Genomic DNA, 13045 nt, shown 5'->3' on the forward strand with positions numbered 1-13045 from the left:
TATCAGAGCTGGACAACCTCTGACAAGTTGGTTGAGAGATGGATGGATCTGGGACAAGTCCCAGACCTCTCCCCCAGCAGAGGCAGAGCCCTGCTACCTACACGGATCTTTAAACTCAGCATTGCTCCCTGCTCTGCCAAAATTTTCCTGGAGAAAGCTGCCTTCCAAGCTGCACAACTGATCATCATCTTATCTGGTGACTTTTTATTACCTCCAAATGATGCAGAGAAAATAAAGAGCCCCTCTGAAAAGCACGACAATATTTTTTAACCAGCATGCATGTGAACTCACAGCAGGTAGGATTTTTTTTTTTTTTCAAAAGATTTCTTCTCCTTTTTTTGCACTAGACATTTGCAAGAGAGGCAGGCAGAGGACAGCAAATGGGGAGGGAGAATGGCAGCCGGAGGGCATTGCAAAACTCCAAGAATAAATATTACAGAAGGAAAGCAAGCCCGTGACAGATACCAGGCAATCCGTAAGTCATCTGGAGAGTGGAAAACATAACAGACTAATCAATCAGGTAGACAAAGGGTGAGAAGTGTCACAGAGAGGCAATAGGTAGTTGGAGGTCAGTTATGAAATATAATCTCTAAATTGGAGAGAGAAGGACAGTAGCACAAGAACAATGACAGGTATTTGGATGCAGGTAGGTGAACGCTGGATTGATTTCCAGGGGAGCGAGTGTCGGATGAGAATATTGTGGCGGTAAGAACAAACAACCTCGCATTTCTGAGATGGGGATGTATTCTGTAAAGTGAGAGGCAGAGCTGGTGAGACTTGAAAGTGCAGCTCCATTTTGGAAAATGCTGTTAGAAAGACAGATGGTGGGATTCCCTGTTGCTTGTTCCTCTGGGGTTTTGGGCAAATTTTGTCAGGTCAGAAAGAAGTGATGCTTTTCCGAAGCATAAGTCCTGCAATTACCACCTGGGATCTGGAAGTCAAGCCAGATCCCTTCTAGCTTGTGCTTTCTCATCAGTGATCCTGGCATGAGTAATCTATAATCTAGTTAGCTAAGATGCAGGGAAGTTGCATGCTACTATGCAAGAGAGATGGGGATTCTGCAGGTGAATTTAATTATTTCTTCTACGAAGAAAGTGGGAGTTAATAAAGCACAACTCACTCTCCATTAGCTCTCTGGGCTGCGTAGTGACAAGAGCTCAGGCAGCATCATTCACTCTGCTTGCTAAGCCGAGCAGGTAGATTCCCATTACACCCAGCCAAAGCTTGACTTAGCATGAAGTCATTTCTACCGACACTTCTCTGACCTTAACTGTGTACTACAAAGGTGTCACACAGTCCTTCTAGCAACAGTTGGACCCAAGCAATTAGAGCTGAATGAACAATTCATAATGAATAATCTCTTTGGCAAACTCCACCTCATTTTAGGCTCATGAAATGTTCACACACACATTGCAAAGTTCTCGCGTTTGTTTATTAATGGAAATAACTTGCCATTTTTTCCCCTGAGCAAACAGCACCGTAGCAGTCCATCAAAAACGACCTGTATTCAGCACACAGGTTGTGCTCGTGGGCTATGCCGGCCACGTGGTGCTGTTTCAGCTCCCGCGCTGGGTGAAGGACCTGAGTGGCTCCCAGAACTGCACATCAGGATTGCTGTTTCTTCTGTTTGAAATTTCCTTTCGCCAGATCTGTCAGTGTCAGCATGTGGCCATGGGACCAGGTATCAGCCAGGGCCATGGATGAGATGGGAACGGAGCCACTGAGCTCAGCCTGAAGAACTGAGCTGGTCCCACACATGGAGCATCCTCGACCAGCCTGGCGCCTGCCTACAGGTAGAAAAGCCCTGCTGAGCACTCTGCCCTTAACATGGCAGTGGGGGCATTTACATGAGAAACACCATCCTAAGGCTATTTGGTTTTGCTTCCTCTACAGATGGTGGAGAGGGCTGGGTATCTCCAGTGGCCCCTGGAGTGGTGGACACCAAGGAGATGGAGAACCTGGAGAACTTACGCTGGAGAACCCAGCTGATTCCCTTAACCTGGGTGCTTAGCTCTCTGTGACCACCCCGGGCTGGGCCAGATCCTGCCAAGAAAGGGGCAATGGTTGGCAGCTGAGGAGGTGACAACTCGCCCCGGCTGGCAGTGAAGCCGAGAACAACGTGTGCTCCAACAGACTGAGACATGCAGGGAGATAAGAGAGCACGGGGCAATAAATCAGGTTTTCAAAGCAGAGCATATTAGGAGATCAATGGGACAGATATTAGACTGAAGGAGCAAGCTCCAAAGAGATGGGAGCAATTCTGTTCCTCCTCCTTCCCCCTGTTGCTAAGGATTTTTTTTTCCATTTAATAACATCCTCATTGTTTTTAAATGAGCAGCAAAGCCAGTGGGTTCCACGTGGCATTAGCAATGTGTTTGTGAAAGGGAAAGCAACTGGCTCCTAGCAGGATTTGATAAAAGCCTCTCCAAGCTCCGAGCGATTTACAGCTCGGGAAAACAAACACGGACTGATACAAATGCGGAGAGAGGCACCGATGGCACCGACATCCAGGTACACTCAATTACCAATTCATCAGCCCAAGTGAACTTGAAGGGCTTTTCAAACTCTACACAGCTCTAAATTAAAGGAAATCTTTAGACGGATAGCATTCTGCGATAGCGGGAGCAGCAGACACATTTGCTGAGCTTCAGCTGGGAAGAAGGACCGCAGGCGAGGGGCAGCCGGCAGCTCCAGCTCCTCGCATCGCACCTGCACGCACACCTCCCTTCTCGCCCACCCTGTCATGCCCCGGACCCCCAACAGCCTTTTTTTCTTGCTTCTCCTTGAAATTCTGCTTTGGCTTGCCCTGAAGGTATTTATGGCAAAGCTGTGAAAAGAACAGATTTTTTGGATCATTGGCTGGAACGAAAAAATTGGAAAAAGAAATCACTATACAGTGACCCCAAGTTAGAACTGCCCAGGTTCTCTGTGGCAAATATATATATATATATATGGTCAACCAATTGTTTAATTCAATATGAAACCAACTCATGGGAAATGCTTCATTTTCCCTCCATCCCCTGCCTAGAAATCTATTTCTTTCACAAGAAGAGATGATTTACAGCTTCCCAGCTCCACGCTCAAGCAGCACTGACACTAACAGGGCGTTTGATATCTCTCCCTGCTGCATGAAGCCCCCTCGGCAGTGGGTTTCAGTGCTATTGTAATAAAAACTCAGAGGAAACTGGGGGTAGCGACAGCATCATAGGAACGGAGAGAGCCTGGCTGCTGCGAGGCTGTGGGAAGCTCTTTGTTAATTGTTCATGCAGAAACTGCTTTCATTTTGGTGCCTAATTGATATCTCAGGGAAATGATGTCTTCCAAAAAGGCAGCGCGTCCTCCCCGGCTGTGCCCAGGTGAGGTCCCCATGCCCTGTGCTACCTGTGCTGATGGGACAGCTCAATGTCCCCAGAGCAGCCGTGCTGTCCCCATCCCCTGCCCCATGTCCTTGTGCTGCAGGATGGGAGAGATGAACCAGTGCAGGAGAGGATGGCAGGGTGGGTGCTGAGCCTGGCTGCCTCTCAAACCTTAAACCTCTTAGTGGTGTTGCCAGACATCAAGGAGGAAATCTGCCTCTCCTTCTTCCCTCGACTTCTGCCTCCTCATCACCCTTGCAAGCTTCCCCCATAGAGGCAATATCCCTGAGAGCTGCCTTTCAAACACAAAGCCAGAAGCTCCTTAGCAAGGCTCTGAGTTCATCCAGGACCTCATCTCAGCCTTCACCCCCCTCTTTATGCTCACAAGAGTATGGGCAGAACCCATGGGGAGAGTCTGGCACCACGAGATGTCCGTTCACACACCCTCTGTCTGGGTAGGGACCACCCACATCCCTGTGGGAGCTGCCAGCACCATCCTGCCTCGCTCCTGATGAAGCATCCCGCTGGGTATCCATCCCCTTCCCTCCTCTTTCCTTAGGACTCCTCCAAAGACAACAGCCATCGCTCACACACGCGGCTCCACGGCTGGCTCTGGACTATTTTAAAAGCACAGCAGGCATTTTAATTATTCACATCAAGCACGCCTTGCTTGCTAACCACCCTCTGAAGCTGTCCTAGCCGGCATGGGGGTGGAGAAGAGCCCTGCCAGGCAGCTTCCCGTGGCCCAGCCCTGGGGAAAGCTTGAGTCTGCAAAACAGCTGTGACCGGGTGTTGTCACCCGAGGTGACAACAGAGGTGGCACGGGGACATATGGGTGAGGAGCACCCTGGCAGATCTGCCTGGTCCCACGTCCTTCATGTGGCTGCTGTTACAGCATCTCTGGTGCTCTGGACCCGGAGCATCCGCTGAAGGTTTGCCAGTGCTGCGAGCTGCTCTGCCCCATGCTGGTAGATTGGCTCTTGTAATATTTTAAGGGCGCTGGAATTACCAAGATGCAAGGAAATAGATTGGTACTTATGGAGCACAGCTGGGCAGCTTCAGATGAAGACAATAGCGGGGATGGCATGCTTCCTTGCTGCCTTGAGCTGCTCCCGGGGTTATGTGCAAAGAGCTGCTCTGGAAATCAAGCCCTTGCCGCCCCGCAGCAGCATCTCTACCTGCTTCTTCCTTCCTGGCACCATTAACAATATTTGCTGTGACAGCATCCGCTCTGATGTACTTTTGACCCACAGACCACAGGGGGCCAATCCTTCTTGGGTCCTGGTGCCAGGGCCTTAAGGCAGAACATGCTCATTTTTTTGCAAGGGGAAATAGCTGCAGGAAGAAGAAGGATGTCCCACTGACATGGCTGGAAGAAGACAGCTGGTTGCTCCTTTCCCTTGGAGGTCACTCTCATTTATACCTCTTATTTCTGACAATGATTAAATGGCTCTTCTGCCTTGCCTTTGCTCACCATCGCCTTGATATAAATTTGGAGGACTTCCAAGAGTATTCTTGACCTGCCTTCCCCCACCTCTCTGTGAGCAAGAGCCGCACCACGGGGAGCACCGAGCTTCAGGATCCCTCTCCAGCAGTAACATCCCACAGGCAGGGCCTGCTGCTGGGGCAAAGCTCCACTAAATCTCATCCCCCAGCCACAAAGCTGGGGTCTTGGAGCTCCTGGACTCTTGGAGCCAGCCCCTTTCTTTATAACCTGTGTGGATTTCAATGCTAATTTCCAGCACATGCCCAATTCGAAGCTCTAATAATGAACAACTGCTTTCTTCCCTTCCTTCTGATTTCATATTCATGAGTCAGGCTTTCCTGGCACTAAACGTAAATGCTAAACGGAAATCGCTGCACAGTGACATGTCTGTGTAGCTTCACTGTCCATTTATTTGCCTTTTCAAAGAGCTGCTGTGTTAAGCAAACATCTCTGCCTGGATCCTATCTGGGGGAGTTTGTCTGGTACGGCATGGTGCCTGCCGGGGTGGGGGAAGCGACTCCGTGTGATGGTGTCTCATAGCTCTGTTTTTGCTTCAGGGTATTTCTTGTACAATAGTTAAAGCTCAGTGAATACCTCAACCTTTACTTGAATATTTGCTCGAATCTTGGCAGGCTGCGCTCAGAGCTGACACAGTGAGGGCTGAAGCAGGGATCTCCCAGAGTGAAAGGCATCCATCGCTTCGGCTCGGACGGCACCGCGGGCTCCCGCAGGCAGCAGTGGGCAGATGTCTTGGCAGGGAAGGTCAAGAGACACCTGTAACATCACTGGGCAAATTATTTTTTCTGGCAACTAGAAAATTCACATACTCATGCCAAAAAAAAAATAATCCTTTTTGGGACTCAACTTACTGCCTGCCCCCCAAAGAGGGGACAGAAGGAATCACGAAAAAGGGCATGTTTTTTGTTAACCACAATAGGGAAAGCATATCAATGTTTACCTTGTAAGACTATGTTTTCATGTTCAATTAAGTCTTTAAAACAGGCAATAGCAAATGGAAATGGCAGCTCTGTGCTCGTCCAGTGTGAGAGGCTGCGCATCCTCTCGGCTGCCTCCACCGCAGCCTCCTCAGGGCTCCATGGAGGCACTGCTCTGCCTTATGCTCTTCTTGCTTTTTCCCTTTCCTTTTGTGATTATCCCTTGACTTTCCCTGTCTGACTTTCCCCAAATGCATTTAAAAAAATGAGTGCAAAGGGAGGCAAAAATGAGGAAATATGACATCAGAAGTGAGGATGAGAGATGGACTTTGGACCATGAGAAATGAACTTGCAAGTGGGAGCTTCGCAACCGACCAGCTGAAGAGTTGTCCTCCTGCTTGTGGAGGACATGCTGTGTGGCATGTATTCAATCAAAGTAACCAACGGGGACCACATTTTGAATATTATCTACGTGGAACAGGCTCCTTGTGAGGAAATTATGCAGCAATATTTAATGATGGCAATGATTCAGCAAGTAATAGGAAGAAATAGTCCTTAAACCATCATCAACTACCCATGGACAATTCCCAGATGGGACTGAGGGTGAAAACCCTTTCATTAAAAAGCTATTCAGTTATGGTAAAACTGCCATATGTGTCTCACCGAGACAGAAGAAGTCTGATTGTCAAAAGTGACTTCATCTTGAAAGCTGCAGGGAAATCGGAAAGCTGCTTCGCATTTCAACTGGGGTTTTGAAATCTGTCTTTAGGGACCTGAAAGCATAGCTAGATCTTACACAGCTGAAGGTGTCTTGCAGCTGGATGTCTAGGTTAAGGTAATTGTCTAGACTTCTTTTATCATCAGTGAACAGAGAGGCACACCAACCCCCAGAGAGTGATTCATTCTTCCTGTCTTAGACATCTATTTTTGGATGGGATGAATTACATTCTGGAGGTGTTGAACTTTCTCTACCACTATGGAGGAGTCTAGATGATGAACTTAGCCTAGACACTTAACCTTTGGATTGCTAAATTAGGCAGTGCTTGACTGGTGAGAGCAACCCGAGTTGTGGCAGTGCGGTGTCATGGCAATGGTAGGTTGGGAACACTTGGACAGTGCCTACAGAGAGAAGCAGAGCTCAGAAGGCAGAAGATGGACAAGCAGAAATCCCCTCTCCTCCTGATGGGCACACACTGTGGTGATCTCAATATTTAACTGAGACCTGGGGATGCTCTGGTGCCTGACCATCTCATCTAAATCATTTATGTCATATAAAAGTTACAGATAAGATCTTATCCTTTCCAAAGCATCGCCTGCAAGTTGTAATTTTGCAGTCTAGGAGGAAAGTAGGGCCTGGCTTCTCATCTGTGTGTAGCCTTTCAAAAAGGTCAAACCTTTTATCGAGTTTGGGCTTTCCTGAGATTAGCACTCCCAAATATCTAAAAATCAACAAGTTCTGAAAAATCAGATGTATTCTTGTACCCATCTTCCCAGTTTCAAGCAAACATGTCTTACAATTTTAAGGGTTTAGTTACAATCTTGAGAGCTATTTGGTATGTAATTGTCTCCATTCTCAGCTTTGCTCTAGGCTGGGATCAATGATAATGACCTACAAAGGAGATGGAGCTATGTGGATGAGATGGACATGGTATAACCGCTGTGGTTGAAAGACTCCTTTTAAAACATCAAAACAGAATATGGAAACAAGAGTGGTGTTATCTGTTAGCTGTCCAATTCCTATTGCTAATCCAACTCTAAAAGTAATCCCACTATCCTCAAGAGGACTTCTCACTAAGAATCTTCCAGAAACCAATGAGATTATTGTTGCCATGACTGTAGTGGCTGCCAATTTCAGTCCTTTCAGAAAATCTATACACCTCTCTGAGCCATCATGCCCAAACTTCTCCAGCTTCCATCACTGCAGTATAGCACGGGCAGGCTATCTGTGCAAAGCCCAGAACTGCACAGGACTTCAGGAACCCCATAGGAAAACCAGACATCACCACTTCAAAGATCAACAAATGAAATAGAAATAGGGGAATAAATGGATGGAGGGGTTACCAGAGGAAGGCCAGACTGCCATTCATAAATAGCTTTCTAAAGGAAATGCTTGCAGGAAGCAATTAAGCTATGAGAAGCATGTCAGAGCCCTTCTCCAAGTCCAACAAACATGCAGGAGGAGTCCAAATAAAATTAAAGAGGCTAAAGACAGAGATGGAGTTTTTTCACTATAGAGAGTAGTGGCTTTGATTCACAGAGAGGTTCAGAATGCAGCTGATGACAAAGAGCCAGCAGCTGGAAGCCCAGGGGTCCCTTAGGAGACAGGGAAACACCTTGGGGACTTCGGTTCTCTATACCAATTGGCTTTCACCAGTCCGAAGAAACAGTGCTGTTCCCTGTCTTATCTGGAAAGTCAAGATGGATCATGATTATTTAAGAGGCTGTTCATGGTGCCCATGGGAATGTGTTCAAGAAAGGGCTGAGCAAGACTGGCTCATTGTCTGGCAGTAAAAGAAACATAGATGTGTGGGACTGTGCAGCTATCTAGATACATATACACCTGCACAACACACACACTTCTCACAGCCTAGTGATATAAATTAGGTTCCTGTAAGTGGAACAGATTTACTTAAAGACAGCCCAGGAGGATGGATTCAGCTCTAATGGCTTGGTTTCTCCTTTTCAGCTTGGTTTCTCTTTTTTGGCCTGCTTCAGCCATTGAGTGACATGGGACAAGTTTTCTACAGCTGTGCCTCAATTTCCCTGTATTTAAAAACAGGCTAATGTTACTGTGAAATATTGGAGATCTCCTAAGGAAAGACACCACATGAGAGATTTTTCTATTTTAAATCTTGAAAAGTGCTAGCCAAATGCTAGTTCTTAAATACAGCTGGTGAATATATAAGGAATTGATTTCTGCAGAAGACTACATCATTTAACTGAAAAGTCAATAATCATCTTACATACCAGCATTTAAATATTTGATCAAAAACATTCAGATAACAGAATATTTTTCATTCAGATTGTTCTCTGGAAAGAGGGGAGAACACAGCATTAGACTCAGTATTAAATACTACGTTGACAGAGAACACAAATGTCAGTATGACCATCTTAGAAAAGATATTTTAGAATATGTAAAATTAAATGACTCAGGATTACTCATGATGTTATCTTACAAGAAGCAGTGAAAGCTCTTATTTGAGGAAAATTCTTGGAATTGCTAACAATGTAAAGAAAATATAGTTACAAAAAACTTCCTCCCTTGATAAAGAAATACAAAGCCTTCAAGCTCCAAAGAGGAGCACTGTAAACCACAAGCAAGACAGAATACTAAAAAGTCTAATGGAAATCTCAATACATAATCAAAGGAAAAGGAAAAATCACAAATAAAAATGGCCAAATGAGATATCCATGAAAGGGGCAGTAAGATAAAAGAATTTCATATGCCTTCTTACAAGGGAGCTTATATATATGAAAAAAATATGGAATTTTTTCAGAACAAATGCAAAACTATTTAAATAAGACTATGCAACTCAGTCAGGGAAAAGACAAAAAAAAATAAAAAATAAAAATAAAAGCCCCAACACTATGCTATCAAAAAAATGCTCAAAGGGCTAAAAGTTTTTTTAATTCCTGGCAAGGCTTGTGACCAGTTGGCTTTGCAGCCACGCAATGCTGGTCTGATGCTAGAATACTTTCCCACCAGAAAGCCATATTCAAACAAAACTAATATTTCTCCTGACACAAATTAGTACTGTCAAAATCACATTTAAAAAAAAATAATATTAAAAGAAATATTTGAATAAATCAAATTTTTCATTTCAAGACTTCTGGGGAAATTTTCATTTCTATTTTTAACACAAAATTAAATCTTCAAGCATTCATATCTAAATGACTTGGAAATTAACATGAAATATGCTTTCAAATTAATATCATTGTACTCAGAATGCAAACAGATGAAAAAACCTTATCATTTCCTGTAAGCTACAAATTCTTGTATCATTTCATTGCTAAATTTTTAGGGAGGTATCCATTTGAGAATTTGTACCAAAACATAAGAAAAAGGTAGACTCTTGAAAACTGAGGCATATTGTCATCATTCTGATATGAAACAAAGGGAAGCCTCTCAACAAACATGCCTTCTGCCCACAGAACCAGACCAAGATATTAGCACCAGGAATGTCATCTGTTAAACACCCTCGATGCACAGTGAACTGCATCCACTCAACCTAAGTTTAGAAAGAGGGATTTAAAAATATTTTGGGGTACAGTAAAAGCATCTGACAGTGTAGAGTGGCCACTCGTTTTGAACATTTCCTTTTTTGTCTGGATTTGGTGTATATTTAAGAAATGCTATAAATATCTTATATTTAATCAAATAAAATAATGTTTTGATAGATGATTCACTCATTTAATCTCCCCAAGAGGAAGGCTGCAGATAAGGCTGTCTGTTTTCACTGCATCTGTTCATCTGGCAGAACAAAATAATTTGAAAAACCAGACCTTTCAACCCAGATGCTATATTTCCATATTTCTGATGCCATCCTGCTTCCAAATATTTCTTTAGATTTCCATGAATTAACTAGCGTACAACAGATAACGGGTTCAAAAATAAGTACTCAGAAAAGTAACGATTACATGTGATGATGACTTGTGAAGCTCAAAACAAAAGCTGTAATCTTCTGTCCATATAGATAAAAAACAGACAAGTAAACACTTATGGGAGAGATTTAATTCATTGAAAAGTTTTATCCCATAGGGTACTTGCTTATAAGTTTCAGAATTAAACTGTAATCTAGAACAAAGTACGCAGTTTCCAACTAGGTAGATAATGCAACATTTGTATGAACTCATTTATTCCTGATTTCTATTTATTCTGCTAGTTACTTCAACAACTATCCAAGATCTCTTTGACACTACGAAAAATGTTAAAATATAATTATCCTTTATTTTTAATTAATAAAGCCTATTATATCAAATATAGCACGCTTCAAATAAAAGTACTGTCGGAAGAACAATGGATATGTGGGATGGAAGTTAGGTATAATTTGTATCAAATCCAACTGGAGAAACCTTCCATCTCTCTAGGTCTTTTCATGACCAGCTGTAAGGAAACTGTCCACAAGAAAAATCTGTCGTATAAGATAACACCAGGCTTGTGCTGACCTATACCGAATGGAGTTAAATATATCAGTGCACAGTTTGTACAAGGTATAGAGCAAGGGAAAATGAACTCTTTTCAAAAAAAAAAAAAAAAGGCCACAAGATATAAGATAATACAATTTTCCACAATTATGATCCTCCTATTTTCTCCTAAAGAACTTGATCATCAGGAAAACAGCCTAGAAGAAGACATTACACAAAGTACATAGGATTTGTGCTCTAATAATGATTACATGGTGTAGTCAGGGAGTCGGATTTTAGCTGTGATCTACTGAGCTGAAAAGACAGGTTTTAACTCTGCAGAAGTTGGATTGTAAATTTACAGACTTTTGGAGCGTGGTGACAGGCAGGAGAGCAAAAGAAGAAAATATTTGTCAGTGCATTTAGCATGAGTACTTGACAGCATCGAGCCCTAACTGCTGTCAAGATTTTTATAGACTTAATTTCAAGGAACAGATAATAAAAGAAAACAAGCAAACAAACAAACAAACAAAAAATTAAAATGAGTAACAGTGAGAGGGCCCTCTTTGCTTATACCCCTTATTATAAAACTTTGCATCTACAAAATCATATTGTATTGAAACATATCTGAGCAGGGGAATTCTGCTATTATCAGGCAAAAACTATAGGTAAAACCCCTGCAAAGACTGAGTTAAAAAAAATAGCCATCAAGAAAGAAGCAATTGCCTTCGCACTGGCAAAAATGGATTGATAAAATAACTTGATCAAGTAGCTATTGCATGTAATTTGATGGCAAGGCTGTATAAAACTTAATATAGCTTCTATTGTGCCTCTTCCAGATTATGGTCTTGATGTTACTGACTCGTGAGTAGCGCTGGAGAAACTGCAGTGGGGAGAGGAGCTTCCAACATGTAATTTGGTTTTGTCCTAAAATACAGACATATTGTCAGGAAATAGTAACTGTTACCAAAAATACTGCTGGAATGAAAAATATTGTGTTCTCTCCACTGGAAATAATCTTAGGAGAAGAAGATACCAAAATAGCTAGCACTAAAACACAAAGTCCCTGCAAGGAGAACATGCCCTGATTCATCAGACCAGGTAAATACACGGGAGCTCTCCCAGGTGAAATCACGCACACGTGTTAGGGTTTTAAGCACGTGCCTACGCCTCCCTGGAGGCAGCTGGATGCATGTGGTTTTAGTGCTCTGCTGCATCAGCTGGCAGTGGGGATCCTGTCACCTCCCCGTGGCACTTCGGAAACTGTGGCACCAAGTGTGGGGCAAACAGAGACCTGAGAGCAGAATTCATCTGAAAAAAAAAAAAAAAAAAAAAAAAAGCTGAAGAGCTGTAAAACTCGGCAGTGTCTTTTTCCTGCAAAGCACAAAATGAGAGAGGAGTGGGAGAATGGAGCATTTAAGATGGGATTGAAGAGACTTGTAGCTTGACAGTTTTCAGGGTTGAGAGCTCATTGGATACTTTGATTCTTAGCCTTGTCCCAGTGCCTGCAGAGGGGACAAATCCCTCTCTGAACCCTCCTAGACATGGAAAACCCAAGTGTGGGGGCAGAAATTAAGGGTGCAATTCCACTGCAATCCATGGACATGGATTTGAAGTTTGAAGGTCCCAGGCTTTGTGTTTTTCAGACCTCCACTTCCACTGGTAGCCTCTGTGAGCAGATCACGGATGGTGGCCAGACAGGTGTGCGACTCTCTCGTAGCTGATGGCAGCAGCCTGTGACCCTTCCTCACAACAGAGCAGAATTGCTCCCACTGTGAACCTTAGGTCCAAGGACAGGCTGTTAAATATTTACTTCAGAATCCGAGTTTTCATTTTCAGCTGTTTAATCTTTTTTTTTTTTCCTCCTCATTCCTCATTCTTGAGTATTTAGCTCCATCCCACAGCCCCTGAGTAAATGTGTTAAAAATAAAATAACAACCATGGGTGGGATTTTCCAAAGCACTCGGCACTGCCTGCCTCGATTCTCTTTGAAGTCAGCAGGAGTTTTATTATCAACTTCTGTGGGAGTGGTTAAGCCGATGCTACACGTTGTGAACGTGCATATTCATGAAGCAAGCAGTGCTTGTTAATGGGACATGGATTCCAGGGGCTGATAAGACTTTTGTGAGAAAGCTAGTTGAAAA

At 43.7% G+C, this 13045-nt stretch overlaps 1 protein-coding gene across 3 annotated transcripts in view; it reads right to left on the bottom strand.

The window, feature by feature from the left end:
* ELFN1 (extracellular leucine rich repeat and fibronectin type III domain containing 1) overlaps window positions 1-13045 on the bottom strand; it is a 97302-nt gene that overhangs the window by 43921 nt on the left and 40336 nt on the right. The window lies entirely within an intron of this gene.

The sequence above is a fragment of the Oxyura jamaicensis genome, chromosome 14 (genome assembly GCF_011077185.1).
Source record: "Oxyura jamaicensis isolate SHBP4307 breed ruddy duck chromosome 14, BPBGC_Ojam_1.0, whole genome shotgun sequence".
Taxonomy (NCBI): Eukaryota; Metazoa; Chordata; class Aves; order Anseriformes; family Anatidae; genus Oxyura; species Oxyura jamaicensis.